This window comes from Cupressus sempervirens, chromosome 11 (assembly GCF_028749045.1).
Source record: "Cupressus sempervirens isolate cs-2001-9-10 chromosome 11, ASM2874904v1, whole genome shotgun sequence".
Lineage (NCBI taxonomy): Eukaryota > Viridiplantae > Streptophyta > Pinopsida > Cupressales > Cupressaceae > Cupressus > Cupressus sempervirens.
Genome location: NC_143128.1, coordinates 781367593 through 781383844, shown reverse-complemented (window position 1 = coordinate 781383844; position 16252 = coordinate 781367593).

Genomic DNA, 16252 nt, shown 5'->3' with positions numbered 1-16252 from the left:
GTAACTGTTTAGGATGAGTGCATTAAATTGGTATTTTACTTTGCACTAGGAAACATTGTTGTAGCAAAAGATCTGGACTAGGTAGATTGCATTATTTACTTATTTTTTAATTGTCTCCTTCTTTGCCCCTTATTCTATGGTAGCATTCATTTTATTGGTTGGATTTGTAAGAAAAGATCAACTAGTTATAAAATTGAGGTTAGTTTTACATTTATTATAGAAAAAAATTTCAAGGTGCATGTATTTAGATGCCACTTCCAAATTATGCATATTCTAATTTCATATATCTACTAATGACAGTAATAAATGCTATTTTCAGCACTTCTTTCTTAAATATTTTGTATATTTCTATAAACTTGTCTATTTAATATTTTTAATTTTATTTATTGTGTTTTTTAGGCGACTCGAATTGCATATGGTCCAAACAAAGAGTCTAGATGTGTGGTCACATTGGATGGTGCAATTTTTGAGAAGTATAGTACAATGAGTGGTGGTGGCAGAATACCATAGGGTGGTAGAATGGAAACACCCATAAAAGCTTCCTGTGTTTTTGGGGAGGCTATTGCAAGTGCTAAAAAGGAACTTGAAAATTTAGTTGAATAGTTTAGAAACATACAAGAAAGGATGAGTTTTTTTGTTAAGCATTATTAAGGAGCATAGAAGGCCATGTCACATTTGGAACTGGAATTAGCCAATACATGCTTGGAGGTCTAGAAACTGAACAATAGTATTTTCAATCTATTATTTCTAGACATCATTGCCACTTTTTTAGCCATGGAAATGGTTTACCTTATCTGACCATTGTTCTAATTATAGATAGATGGACACAACAGTTAGCATGTTGACATTGAGAAGCAACTTGATTCTTTGAAGTCTATAGCATGGGCATCAAAGAGTGAACTAGACAGGCTAAAAGAACTTGACCAAGTCATCAAAAATGAAGAAAAAGAGCTTGCATGTCTTGTAAAAGGCTCTAAAAAGCTCAAGGAGAATGTTGGAAAGATAGGTTTTGATCCATTCATGTGAAATTCTATAAGCCATACTTTCTAATTAATACTATTATTCTCTTTTATGCTTCTGAGCTTCAAACCAAGATGGAGAATGCAAGAGGAGAAAAGCTATAAAAGAAAAAATCTAAAGTTGCAAAATTGCAAAGTGTAAGTAGTATTTGTGTGTTTTTTGGCTATGCTAAATTTACTAAATTTATTTGTTTGATTTGCCAAATTTTGTATTGTCTACATCAATTTGAGTAGGATATTGACAAGTCAAGCATAGAAATAAATTGTCGTAAGGTTCAGATTACCATAGGCAAGAAAACTATATAGAAATTACAGAAAGCTATCGAGGAGTCAAAAAAAGAAAAAAGAAAGCTTATGATTAGTTTGCATAAATTAATACTTGTAGTCAGAAAAATGGTAACTCCATGTTTTTTTCTAAGTTTTTGTGATTTTGATGAGCAGCTACTCGAGGGCTTAGCTTTCTCCAATATTACAATCTAATAGTTTTAGGACAATTTTTATCATGGGTTTCTCTTTGTTTTTGGGCTTATCTATACCTCAGTATTTCAATGAGTTCACAGTTGCTTTTGGGCATGGTCTAGTCTACACTGGATCCCAATGGGTAGGATTTGTATTCCTCTTTTCAAGGAGTTAGAGAAAGTTGATATCACATTTATTTTGGTGACATTGAGTTGAACTATGACATTTTGGAACTAAATTTTTTTTCTAACTGGATTATCATGCAAATCAACAACATTCTAAATGTGATTTTCTCATCACTAGCAATAGTTGCTAGATTTGTAGCAATAGTACTGGATAGCATTTTGCATGTACATGAGAGTTCAACAAGGAAATACTAGGGTTGGAATTAGTGGGAGAAGTCACGTAAATTCAAAATAGACCCTAGAAGTGAAGAATTTTATGCTCTTTCTTTTAGACTAAATAAGTTTTTCCCATCTATTTATAAACTCAGCTCTATTATGTTAAGGTTGGGAATACCTCTATTATGGGTAGGTAGGAAAATAATATTTTTTTATTCATTGGATATAATTTCATAGTGAGAAAGCCTTAGGTGTTAATATTTTACTTCTTTTCCCCATATAGGGAAGAGTTTTGAGAATTGCCTTAAATAAGTCTATACCTTGGTCAACAATCATTTAGATCTTTTTTATGGCATGTACTTCATACACAACAAAATAGAGTTGTGAATAGATAGGATTATTTACAAAGTATTTTTAGATGTCATCTTGATTCAAAACTCTCAAGATGTACATGTTGTACACAACTAGCTTAATTTGGAAAGTGCAATTATAAAGCTACGTAAATCTTTAATTGTTCATGCTTTTGATAGAATTGAACCAATGAGCATTTATTTTGGAACCCTCCTGAAAGAGGGATCAATTCAATTTTCTAAATCTCTCCTTTTCTTAGATAGAGGAGTACAGTAAAAACTATTGTATTTTTTTACTAGAAAGTAAAAAATGTGAGAACTTTAACATATTTTGAACATTTACCTACTTTTTATTCAAAATGATAATCATTGCAATATTTTTGGCTTTTGGAATTGTACTGAACATTTTTTTAGATTGGGTAGTGATAAATTTACTTGTAGTGTAGTCTTTTCTTCTAGAATCCATTCATGGAAAGAGTAATTATTATTTTTTTAAATTGATTTTGGCTTATAGATGGGGGAGCTGGTTTGTACCATCATAAATAACAATATGTTTTGAATATATTACTATTAAGGTCCTAAAGTTGTATTAGTTGCTTGTGAGTTTATCATTTGTGAATGCATGTTATAACTATTTTCGTGGTGCAAAGGTAATTGTATAAAATAGTTCATGGCTTGCAAAGAGACCACATTTCTTTGAGGCATTCTATAAAAGAATTTACATGCCTTACCTATGTTTTGACATTTTGCATGTATCCTACACTCTCTCATCCTGATGATTGATTACAAAGAGTGATCTGTAATGATGATGCTAAAAACACACATAATCAAATCCAAAATCAACTTGCATTACAAATGGATTGTGGAAATCTAATATTGTTAATTTTGCATGCATGTCTACTAGGACAATCACAACTTAAACATATATACAATAGATTTGATGAGATTATATATATTTTTAAATTGTGATTGTCTTGGTAAACATGCATGAAAAATTAACAATATCAAATTTTCACAATTCATTTGTAATGCAAGTTCTTTTTGGATTTGATTGTGTGTGTTTCTTAGCATCACCATTTCAGATCACTCTCTGTAATCCATCATTAGGATGAGAGAGTGCAGGATGCATGCAAAATGTCAAATCATAGGCAAGGCATGTGAACTATTTTATAGAATGCCTTAAAAAAAAAAATGACCAAGCATTGGTCAAAATTTTGACCAATGCTTGGAAGTTTTCGACCAAGCATTGGTCAAAATTTTGACGAAAGCCCTGGTGCAATTTCTACCAAGCATTGGTCAAAATTTTGATGAATGATTGGAATTTTTTGACCAAGAATTGGTCAAAATTTTGACCAAAGCTCTGGTGCAATTTCTACCAAGGATTGGTCAAAATTTTGACCAATGCTTGGCAGTTTTCAACCAAGCATTGGTCAAAATTTTGACCAATTCCTGGGAGAAATTACACCAAGGCTTTGGAAAGTTTTTGACCAACAAATTGGTCAAAATTTTGACCAAAAAGTATGTTGGTCAAAATTTTGACGAGGAAAACTTTGACCAATTGTTTGGTCCAAATTTTGACCAACCTAGTCAAAATTTTGACCAATATTGGTGAAAAAATGAGGTCAAATGTACTAGTGAATATCTTCTTTCTTCTCTTTTTCATCTGGTTGTAGCATAGTAGGAGAAGATGTTAGCTCTTTGAAAATATTTTTTTTTCTATACAACACCTTACTAGTCACAGGGTCCCAAAGCTTGTATCCTTTCATACCAACACCATATTGGATGAAAATACATTTGATAGCATTGTTTTCCAACTTTGATCTTTTCTCCTTTGGAACATGTGCATAAGCTTCACAACCAAAAATATGAAGATTTCTAATTGAAGGCTTCTTACCAAACCACACCTCCATGGGCGTCTTATCAACAAGAGCTAATATAGGAGATCTGTTAACCAGATAGCAAGCAGTGGCCACAGCTTTAGCCCAAAACTTTTGTTCAAGACCAACTCCACTAAGTATACTCCTACCCTTCTCCATCAATATCCTATTCATTCTTTCTACAAATCCATTTTGTTGTGGGGTATAAGGGGTTTTCTTATGCCTCTTGATATTGCTTGAACTCTGCAGAGCAAAACTCACCACCATTGTCAGTTCTCACACACTTAATCTTCTTACTAGTCTAATTCTCTACAAGGGCATTAAATTCCTTGAACCGACTAAAGACTTGTGTCTTACTTCTCAAGAAATAAATCCATGTCCTTCTACTATAATCATCTATGAAAGATACAAAAAATATAGTCTTGGAGATTGAAGGAACTTTTACAGGACCAAATACATTAGAATGAATAAGATCCAAAACATGAAAAGATTTGTTAGAACTAGAGTAAAATTGAACACAATTTTATTTTCCATAGAAACAATGTTCACATAAGTCAAACTTGAGATTAAAATCATTTAACCCCTCAATGAGTTTCTTATTTTTCAAGGTTTTGAGACCCTACTCACCATGTGGCCAAATCTCTTATGTCACAACATTGTCTTTTTTGCAAGAATCTTTCCTTCCAATGTGTTTGTACCCTTAGGTACACATGTTGCACTACCATCATAACCAATAACCATAGTCTTCTTTATTGCTTGTTCAAATGGTGGGGATGAAATGATAGCTTCTCTCTTCTTTTAAATAGAAGAACTATTGCATTGAGAAATTCATGCGTCAAGCTAAAACAAAGTACCTCTCTTAGTACCCTTAGCAAGCACCATAGCTCCTCTCATCATATTACATATATCTTTAGAAAAAACAACTTGCACACCTACATCATTCAACATACTTAAAAATAATAGGTCTCATGCCAAACTAGGGATGTGCATTATCCTATTGATCCCCTTTACTCATCCATTAAGGAATCTGATAGTGAACCATCCTTGTCCAGCTATCTTTAGGTTAGAATCATCACCCAAGTACACCTTTCCACCATCAAAAACTTCATACTTTGAGAACTAGCTTCAATGAGAGGTCATGTGAAAAGAAGCACCCAAGTCCATCAACCACACATCATCAAATGCATGCGCTACCAAGGCTACAATGAAAGCATTGTCATCTTCTTATGACTTTTTTGAACCTAAATTTGAGGCCTTCTTCTTCTTCTTTGGCTCTTTATAATCTTTACAAATGTGCCTAGTCTTATCACACTTCCAACATTTTGCCCTAGAATTTCTTGGAGTCTTTGATTTTCCATGGGATTTGGATCTACCCTTTCAAGACTTGTTATCATTTTGTTTGCCTTTGTCATTGGATCTATTGTGAACGGCAAGAGCTTCCTTAGTTGAATCTTACAACTTTCTCCTTGTCTCCTTCGATAATAGTGAAGACACCACATCAACCATTTTGAAAGTGACTAAAGTACTTCCAAGAGCCATCACAAGATGGCCCCATGAATCTAGCAAGGAACATAATAGGGTCATACATCAAGCCTCCTCCTCTATCTTGACACCATATGACATCAACTATGTAATTAGTAAATTAAAAGCATTTAGATGATCTATGACAAAACCTCCTTCCTCCATTCTTAGACAATGCAACTTATTCCTTAGGAACAACTTGTTCACCAGAGATTTGGCCTAATACATAGACCCAAGTTGTGTCCACAAACTATTTGTGGTCTTCTCATTAAGAAAATTTAGGAGAACTAAATCAGCTAGGTAGAGTCTAATGAGACCCTTAGCTTTTTGATCCTTGAGATCCCAATCTACTTGAGATATTATTGTGGGTCTCACATCAAGTGAAGTTGCCTCCCATAGATCATGATCTTCAAGCAAGTCTTCCATCTTGAGTTTCCACAACTCAAAATTACTACCATTAAATTTATCCACCTCCATTTTTTCGTATGATGAACTAGCCATCTCATTTTGCAAATTAGATTAAGAATGCTCTGCATGAATCTCCCACTTAGCTTGATATTAGCTCAAAAAACTTGACCTAGCAACTAGGATCAAAAGTTGATCAAGCTCTAATACCATTTGTAAGGAAACTTAGGTGTGGAAATAGCTTCCTGCAATAATCTCTTTAGGAAAGTATTGTGCAAATTCTATTTAAATCTTTACAACTTTAGATTTGATATTATGTAAAGAACAAAATTGTAGTCAACCATGAATATAGACAATAGATAGAAAAATAAAACACAAACAAAAAGATATGTTGGTGGGAAAAAACCTTTCAATAAAACAACCCCACACCTGTAAAACCTGCACAATGTATTATCTTCAACTCAAAGGTTACAACACACTAGTAGTGCAAGCTCTTTTAGGACACAGAAGACTTATCCAGTAGCTACCAAGAATACACTATTCAACTCTACTATCTATAGCCCTCAAAGTGCTTATATAATGTGCTTTCCATTTTTAGGGCATCTTCCAAAGATAGCTCTTACGCATCATAGGAATCTATCATAACCATTTCAGTCATGATTTCCTTACATATAATTAAATCTTCCAAAGATAGCTCTTACATGTCATAAGAATCTGTCATAACCATTTTAGTCATGATCTCCTTACACACAATTAAATATTCCAAAGATAGCTCTTCTGCATCATAGGAATCCATCATAACCATTTCAGTCATGATTTCCTTACACGCAACTCAAGATGCTAACACATGCAAGTGGAGTGACACATCAACATGCCAACTAGACATGTACACTCACACTTAATTACATTATTTTCGAAAAATAAATTTACAAAAAAAAGAAGAAAAGAATAGGAATTATTCAAGGTTGAGACACCTTATTCCTAACACAAGGATTATCCTTCACGATCAAATTTTGAATTGTATTATTGGTCATAACTCGAAAGGCCTCATGACTAGAAATGTATGTTGATAGTTTGGTGAATCAATAAGTGGTTTTCTCTTCTATCTCCTTTGCTTTTTGTTCTCTATGTTTTGTTTACTCTTGTAGGTGGCTTTGGTAGTTGGGTGTGGCTTTGGCCCTAGTTTCCTTTAGTCCCCCTATGTCAAGTGGTATCCAATCTTGAAGTTCATCCTTGTGGACATTGGATCGTGTAGAACTCAAAGTTGATTTGGTTTTAGGGTAGAAAATTTCAGGATTTGACCTATAACTTATAAAGGGTTATAATCTTGTAGGAACCTAATTGTAAAGATGGTTTGAGGTAGATGAAGTACTATTAATGATATATTAGATACATTGAGACAAGTTGTAGCTAGATTAGATTTTGTAGAGATAGCTCATAAGAGAGGATCACATCTTGATGATGTGAGCAATGATGAAATAGTAGCACCAATCCCTAATCTATAACTTGAAGAAGATCAAGATGAGGCAAAAATTTTGAGAGTATTGTTTAGGGCACATTCAAATCCTATTGTAGAAGTTATTTCTTATGATGGAAATTTGACACCAATGGTGTGTTGGATTGGATCTCTTATATGGAGAATTTATTTGAGTATGAAAAAATTCTTGATAATAGGAAGGTGAGAATCATAGTTTCTAGGTTGAAGGGTCATGCCTCACTATGGTGGGAGCATTTGCAAACTGATAGACAAAGGAGAGGAAAGGAGAAGATTAGGACTTGGCTAAAAATGGTGAAAACGGTGAAAAAAAAATTTCTTCCTACTAATTACCAAGTTAGCTTGTTGAGAAAGATGCAAAATTTGAGACAAAAGGACATGACTATAAAGGAGTAGACTAAGGAATTCTATAGATTGGACATCAGATATAGACATGTCGATGATGATGTGGAGAAAATTACAAGAAACATAAATGGATTGAGATCTAGGATTCAAGATGAAATATGTTTTGTGAAATTGGAAAGTGTGGGTGAAGCATATCAAGATTCCTTGAAAGCTGAGGAGATTTTGACAAAGAAGTATGAACAAAGAAAAATAGGAAGAGGTGGAAGATTCTAAAGAGGTAGAGGTAGATCTTATGGAGAAGGTGAAAGATCTAACAATTCTATAAAAGATAAGGGAAAATCTAAATGGAAGGGTGATGAAAAAGGAAAGATCGAGTGGAAAGGTGGTGATTGTTACCAAGAAGGTACTAGTTCTCACTGAGGAAGAGGTAATTCTTAATCTAGAGGTGGTTTTCATGGTAATTTTTTAGATGTGGTAAAGAAGGGCGTAGATCCTTTGAGTGTATATCATCTAACAATGAACAAGGTAACATAAATGATATGGTTTGAGAAGACATTAAGGGTTCACCAAGTGGACCTGAAGTTGGAGGAAATCTAATGGTGAGAAGAACCTTATGTAATAAGAGAAGTGATGAGGAACTTGTCCTAAGGAGAAGTATTTCCAAGACTATATGTAGGATGGTTGGAAAATATTGGAAGGTGATAATTAAAAGTGGAAGTTCTACAAATTTGGCATTAGAAGAGTTGGTTAAAATGCTATGATTGTAGAGGCTAAAACATCCTAAACCTTATCATGTTTCATGGATCAAGGATGAGGATATGATATTGGTAAGTGAACAATGTATTGTGAAGTTCAAGATTGGACATTATTTTGATGAAGTTTTGTGTGACATTATGCTTATGGATTATTGTCATATTTTAATGGGTAGGCCTTGGAAATATGATAGATATGCTATACATGATGAAATATTGAATCAATATACTCTTTGGGTGATTGGGAGAAAGAAAATATTGTTACCTTTGATTGAAAGTCTAGATGAGGTTAAATTTACTACTATCAGAATTTGCATGGTCAATGGAAATAAATTTGAAAAAGAAGTGAAGAAGAATAAAGTATTTTTTTCTATAATTTCTAGAAGGCCAAGTTGTCCTATTAGCAATCGAGTGATAGAAAATAGTGTTGACCAAGTAGTAGAAGATGGTAATGATCAAGTGATAGTAGAAACTAGTATAGTCTGAGTACCAATAGAAATTGAAAATTTGTTAAATAAGTACCATGAGATTGTTGTAGAGGATATACCTAATGGTTTACCACCAATAAGAAGTATAAATCATTGTATGGATCTAATTCTTGAAGCTAGTTTTCTAAATAAATCACCATATAGATTGACACCTATAGAGAATGAAGAACTTAACAAAAAAGTACATGTGTTGTTGCAAAAAGGTTTTATCAGAGAAAGTTTGAGACCATGTGTTGTAACTTTTGTATTAGCACCTAAGAAGAATGGATAATGGAGGATGTTTATTGATTCTAGAGCTATTAACAAGATCACAATGAAATATAGGCTTCCTATGCCAAAGATGGATGACATAATGGATTGTTTGAGTGGAGAAAAGTATTCAAGATTGAGTTGAAGAGTGGTTATCATCATATTAGAATCAAAGAAGGTGATGAATGGAAGACTACTTTCAAGACAAAAGATGGTTTGTATGAATGGTCGGTAATGCCTTTTGGCTTGACTAATGCACCTAGTACTTTCATGAGGGTGATGAATGGGGTTCTCAAGAGGTTTTTGGGTAAGTTGGTGATTATTTATTTGGATTATATTTTGATACTTAGTAAGATTAAGGAAAAACATCTTGAGCATGTTAGAAAAGTATTGCAGAGATTGAAAGAGGAGAAGTTGCTGATTAACTTGCAAAAGTGTTCTTTTATGCAAGAGGAGATTGTGTATTTGGGATTTTTGATTTTAGTTGACAGTTTGAGAATGGATCCTAAGAAGGTTAAGGAAATTTTGGAATGATCTATACCTAATAATGTGGGTGAGGTAAGATCATTTTATGGTTTGGCTAGTTTCTACAGGAAGTTTATAAATAATTTTAGTTCTATTTATAATGCTATGACTAAGAAAATGAGAGGAGACAAAAAGGATTTCAAGTGGACACATGGAGCTGATAAGATTTTTGAGATTTTGAAACAAAAGGTCATCAACTTACCTATATTGGCTTTACTTGATTTCAATAATGTATTTTAAGTTGAATGTGATGCAAGTGGTAGTGCAATAGGAGTTATATCGAGTCAAGAAGGTAAACCTATTGCTTTCTTTAGTGAGAATTTGAATGATGCTAGAAGGAAGTATTTTGTGTATGATCAAGAGTTTTATGATATTGTTCAAGTCTTGAAGAAGTGGAGACATTATTTGATTACTAAGGAATTTGTGTTGTATATTGATCATAAAGCTTTACTATATTTGGCGAGTCAACATAAATTGAACTAGAGACATATGAAGTGTGTTGAGTACTTGGAGAGTTTCAAATTTTTGATTAAGAATAAGTGTAGATTCACTAACCAAGTTGTTGATGGATTAAGTACAAAATGCTCTTTTTTGACTAAGATGAAGGTTGAAGTTCTTGGTTTTGATGAGATGAAAGAGTTATATGATACTAACCCAGATTTTTTTAAGGCATGGAGAGAGTGTAGAGCACCAAATCTATCTGATCATATAAGTATGATGAGTATTTTATTCAAGAATGTATTTCATTAAAAGGAAGTTAGTTATGTATACCAAGAAGTGCTATGAGAGTTAATTTGATTAAAGAAAAACATAGTGGTGGATTAGTTGGACATTTTGGAATTGATAAGACATTGAGTTTATCAAAGGACAAGTATTATTGGCCTCAGATGCATAAGGATGTTAAAATTTTTATAAAGTGTTGTGGAGTTTTTCAAGTTGCAAAAGGAGTAAGTCAAGATGCTAGTTTGTATGCACAAATTTATATTCCTAAGAAACCTTGGAGTGACATTAGTATGAATTTTTTTCTTGGATTATCTAAGACAGTAAAGTGGTATGATTCTATATTCGTTGTTCTAGATAGATTTTCTAAGCTAGCAGATTTCATACCATGTAAGAAGACATTAGATGTTGAGCATGTTGCTGAAATTTTCTTTAAAGAGATTGTTAGATTGTATGGATTACCAAGAAATATTATTTATGACAGAGACAGTAAGTTTGTTGGATGCTTTTGAAGGAATTTGTGGAAGAAGATGGGTACTGAGTTGAAGTTTAGTTCTACATTCCATCCATATGGACAGACAAAGGTTGTGAATAGAAGCTTGGGTAATTTTTTGAGATATTTAGTTGGAGATAAACCATATGATTGGGAGTTGGTCTTGGCACAAGCTAAAATTACGTATACTAATTTTTTGAATAGAAGTATAGGGAAAACACATTTTGAGATTGTTACTAGAATGCAAACTAGAGGAATATCAGATTTGAGGGATGCTATTTGTGAAGAAAAGAGAAATGATGCAGAGGAAAAATTTTGTGATTTTATGGATTCTTTGCATAAGGAAGTGAATTTGAGGTTGGAACAAAGTAATTAGAAGTATGAAAAGAATGCTGATAAATGTAGAAGACATCATGTTTTTCAAGTTGGTGATGAGGTGATGGTTCATTTGAAGAAAGGTAGATTTCCTATTGGAACATATGGTAAGTTGAAGATGAAGAAGTTTGGACCTTGTACGATCTTGAAATTTTTTTATAGTGGTAATGTTTATGAAGTTGAGTTACCTAATGACATGGATATATCTCCTATATTCAATGTTGCTAATTTTTATAAGTATCATGAGACATATGATGAAATTTGTGTATAAAAGGATTATCCTAAGAAGAAGATTAAAGAGGCTAAATAGGTATTGGGTTAGAGAGTTGGTAAAAGCATGAGAGGAGAATATTACTATGAGTGTTTGGTGAAGTGGAAGAACAGACTAGTTGAAGATGCTACATGGATTTCTCAATCTAATTTAGAATTAGCTCAAGTTGTGACACTTATATGATTCATGAGAACCATTTCTTTCAACCCTAGTTTTCTAATGTAGAAGCATTCTAGGTTGCATTGCTATCCTACATGTTTTTCACATTTGCCTCTTGCTACCAAGTTGCAGAGCCTAGTATTATCGAGTTCTTGTTAGTGCCAAGTTCTTGTTAGTGTTGAGTTCTTGTTAGTGTCATGTTCCTATTGGTGTCAAGTTCCTATTGATACTAAGTTCCAGTATATGTCAAGCATTGCTGAATGATAGTATTTTCCTCAGTCCTTCTTTGATCAAGTTATAAATGTTTGGTTCCAGTTTGGGTCGACTTTGCACATATTGAATTTGCTAGTTGTATTTAATAATTGTTACTAGTTGACTTCTAGTTGTATATGCATTTAATATAGGATTTGATTTATGTGATAGATTAAACTATGGTCACACAAGTATTGAAGGAGGTCTAAGATTGAGTTTTAGGTATGATGAAGAGTAAGAAGGAGTTTGAAAGAAAGGATGGTTTTTTTTGGAGATTTGGTATGTGAAGATCATCCTTGAAGATCAAAGTTTGAATTGTATTTTTGGGTGTAACCTAGAAGGCCTCACAATTGGTTATGTAAGTTGATAATTTGCTGAATCAATAAGTGTTTTGTGTTGGAATGTTTAGAATAACTAAGAAGGGGGGGTGAATCAATTATCCAAGGTCCAAATGTACAAATAAAACTTTTCACTACTTAACAGATTCATATTCATAAAACCATATCATGCATGCATCCATTAGAACATCCAATAACTTAACTTATTAGGTTATTGTTCTAGGTCAAAATAACTTTGCAGACATATAAGCATGAAATACAACAAACTCATTCACACAATTTGACACAAGGATTTTACATGGAAACCCAATTTGGGAAAAAACCAATAGTAACATGCTACCAATTTTAACTCTTCTAAAGTGATGCCATGTTAAAGGCTAACCTTATTAAATAATTTTAATCACCCTATTAAGAGTGACCCTTGTTAAAGGACTTTAGAACATTCCATTAAAAGTCACTCAGTTAAAGGATTTACAAATGACTGTTAGATCAACCTTAATCCAAAGGATTTATCAAGACTGATGTAGTCCTCCATTCTTCTTTGAATTCATACTCTTCATCTCTGACGGCTTGTTCACCCTTCAAGAATTCATCCTCTTAAGCTTTCTTTCTTTGTATACCAATTGTAGACTCTTCTATTCAACTACCATATGAAGAAACACCCTAAAACTTATTGTCTTCCTTAGGTTCTCACACATGACAAATTGTTTCTTTTGACTTACTATCTCTATAAATAGAGAATTCAGGTCTTTTAGCACTTAACCAAAATCGTCCATTCTAGGGTTACTTAAGATTCAATGGATCTACCCACCTTTTCATTTTAGTCCCTTCTAGAAACTTCTTCTACAATCCTTTTTAAATTTTCCTTAAAACAATTTATCTTGAATTCTATGCCACCAAATCATCATAGAAATCTTCCACACACTTCACATAATTCAAGAAATCAACTTTGTTAGATTATATTCATTAAATCTTGGATTAAACTCTTTTTACTATCACTCAACATCCATATTGTTCACTCGGTAATACTAGTCTTCTAATGCTCAGCCAACACTAGGTTGCTCGACATCAACTAATTCTTCCTTGATCAATCACTAATATTATTTACCTGATGCTCAATACATAATATATTTTTTTGATGCTTGAAACATACTATTTTTCTAATGATTGACACATACTAAATTCTATTATGCCTAAACTAGGTTTTCTTAGCTTGTACTATTTACTCAGCTAGGCTTGGCAGATACTTTTTATGAAAACTCTTCTTCTACGCTTAGCTTAAGTAACTATTTACTTTAGCTTTAAGTAGATCAACAATTCATAATATAATCAATGTCTTAATTGGTCTTAGTGCTCCTTTTATACACCAAATAACTCAACCTTTCTCTAGGTACTCTTTTTATCTTATCTTTTCAAATCCTCTTCATCAATCAAACAAATGATAGCATTCTATCAAAAAGAAGTTATCTCACCAAAAAGTAGAAGGTTTGAGTTGTCTCACTATAAAGTACTAGGTTTGACATCATTAACAAAATAATGATTGTTCCATTTTAGATTCCACAATTCAAATAATCTATTTTCAACAATCTCTCTCTTTGGCATTGATGGCAAACCAATACCAAGAGCAACACCAATACCAACAACAATAGCAAAAATAAAATTGAAATCTCCCCCTCTATTAATATATGACTCTTTCATTTTCCTTTCCTAATATAATCTCTCTAATATCTCCCTCAATACATTCTTCATATTTTAGGTACATCACTTTGTTATACATGCTCTTTTTCTTATATCTCCCTTAACCTTATATCTCCCTCTTTGAAAACAATGCCAAAGACTTGTCATCTATTCATACATATATAATCAATTTAGGTTCTCCCTCTTTCACCTTACATGTGATTGTAAATCTTCTATTTTAGCTCCTTCTTTACTTTAGGAAACTTTTAAAGTAAGATCCACTGCACCAAAATTTTAAAATGTGAGATTCAACTCAGTTGATGCAGGGAACTACTCTTTCTTCTTAAGTAGCTTTGGATGGGGGTATCACCCCTAGTTTGCCTCTAAGATATTCATGTGCATCCTTAGGTAAAGGCTTTGTTAATATATCAGCTATTTGTTCTTTTGTATTCATATAATCCATTCTCACTTCTTTGACTTGAATCAGCTCTCTCAAGTAATGATACTTGATTGCAATGTACTTTGTCTTTTTGTGCATCACAGGGTTATTTGATATGTTTATAGCACTTGTATTGTAACAATAAAGTGTCATGCCCAAAATATAGGGCAAGAACACACCATTTTTTTAAAATTAATTTAAATCCATTAAGTTCGATATGTTTGTTTTCACAAGTTAAAGTATAGGTATAATGTAAGACAGATATGGGTTCTCCTAACAATGTCCTGACATTCCATTTAAGTTTATAATCATCATCCAGGAATAAATTGTTAAATTAAACTTTCATTATTAAATTGATTAATTAAATTAAACAATCCAATTTCAATTAATTAAAAGATCTAACACAATATTACTTTTGTTTATTTTTAAAATATTATACTCACAAAATAATAGTATACCAGACCCACTAGTAAACATAATTTACAATCAACCAAAATATTAATTAACCTCATAAATTATTTTTTCTAATATTTCATAAATAAAACCAAACCTATCAAAAATCAAATTGAATGAAACTCTAAATTTAATACTAACTAAATCTAACACTAATCTTATAACACTTAATTAACCTACACTACCACTAACTTAAACATTAATACAATCTAATAAATTAATTACACTAATTTAAACATTAAATATAAAACTTTAGCTTTACTAATTTAAAATATTTAAAATAAAACTAACTAAACAAAACATATTCCAAACACATACTAACTAAATAAAATAATTAAAATTACTAACATCTAACATCTTATCTAACATAACATTATCTACTAGCTTTAACTTATTAAATTTTATAAATTGAACTTAAAACTTAACTACAAAGTTAAAATAAAAATAAAAACTAATAAATTTCCAAATTGAACTAACCTACTAACTAACCCCTAACTACTCCCTAAACTACATATCTTAACCCCCAACTAACCCACATCTGACTTAACTTCTAACCTACCCAACAACCCCACTTGCTTCCCCCCACCCAATACAAACCTTGGATGCTTCCCCAAGTCTTCCACACATTCCAAGGGCTATCAAACACAACAAACAAGAGTTGCAAGGGAAGATGTATGCCTATCCAAGGGGAAGGAAAAAAGGAAAAGGAATAATGAGTTTAAATTTAAAAACAAACCTGAACACCTTCAAATTGTCCCCTTAATTTCATTTGCTAACTTGATTGTTATGAAAAACTAACATAGGGGCATGTGCTGGTACTTTAATCCAGCCCAAAAAGGCCTTTTCAATGACTAGAATGGAGGAAGTAAGATAGAAGTTAAATTTTAAAGTTTTATAGGTGGGTAAGGATAGAGATAAGGAGTTATGTTTTAAAGTTAAGTAGTTAGGATATTAAGATATTTAGGATATTTAGAATATAAATATATGTAATTTATTTCTTTTCTATTTTTATTTATTTATTTAAATTTTAAAATGTTTATAGAAATCAACAAGGATAATTAAGAGAATCTTCAAGATTCTTTGTTCAAAAGGGGAATTAACTTCCTCCCCATACAAAATCCAGAGAGCATAATTGTTCTAGGGGATATAATTTTTTCCAAGACCATATTTTTTCTTAAGTATAGATTTAGAATGAAGTTTATATTTTCAAAGGCAAGGGGGATTATATTATTTTCTTCCAAGTCCATTT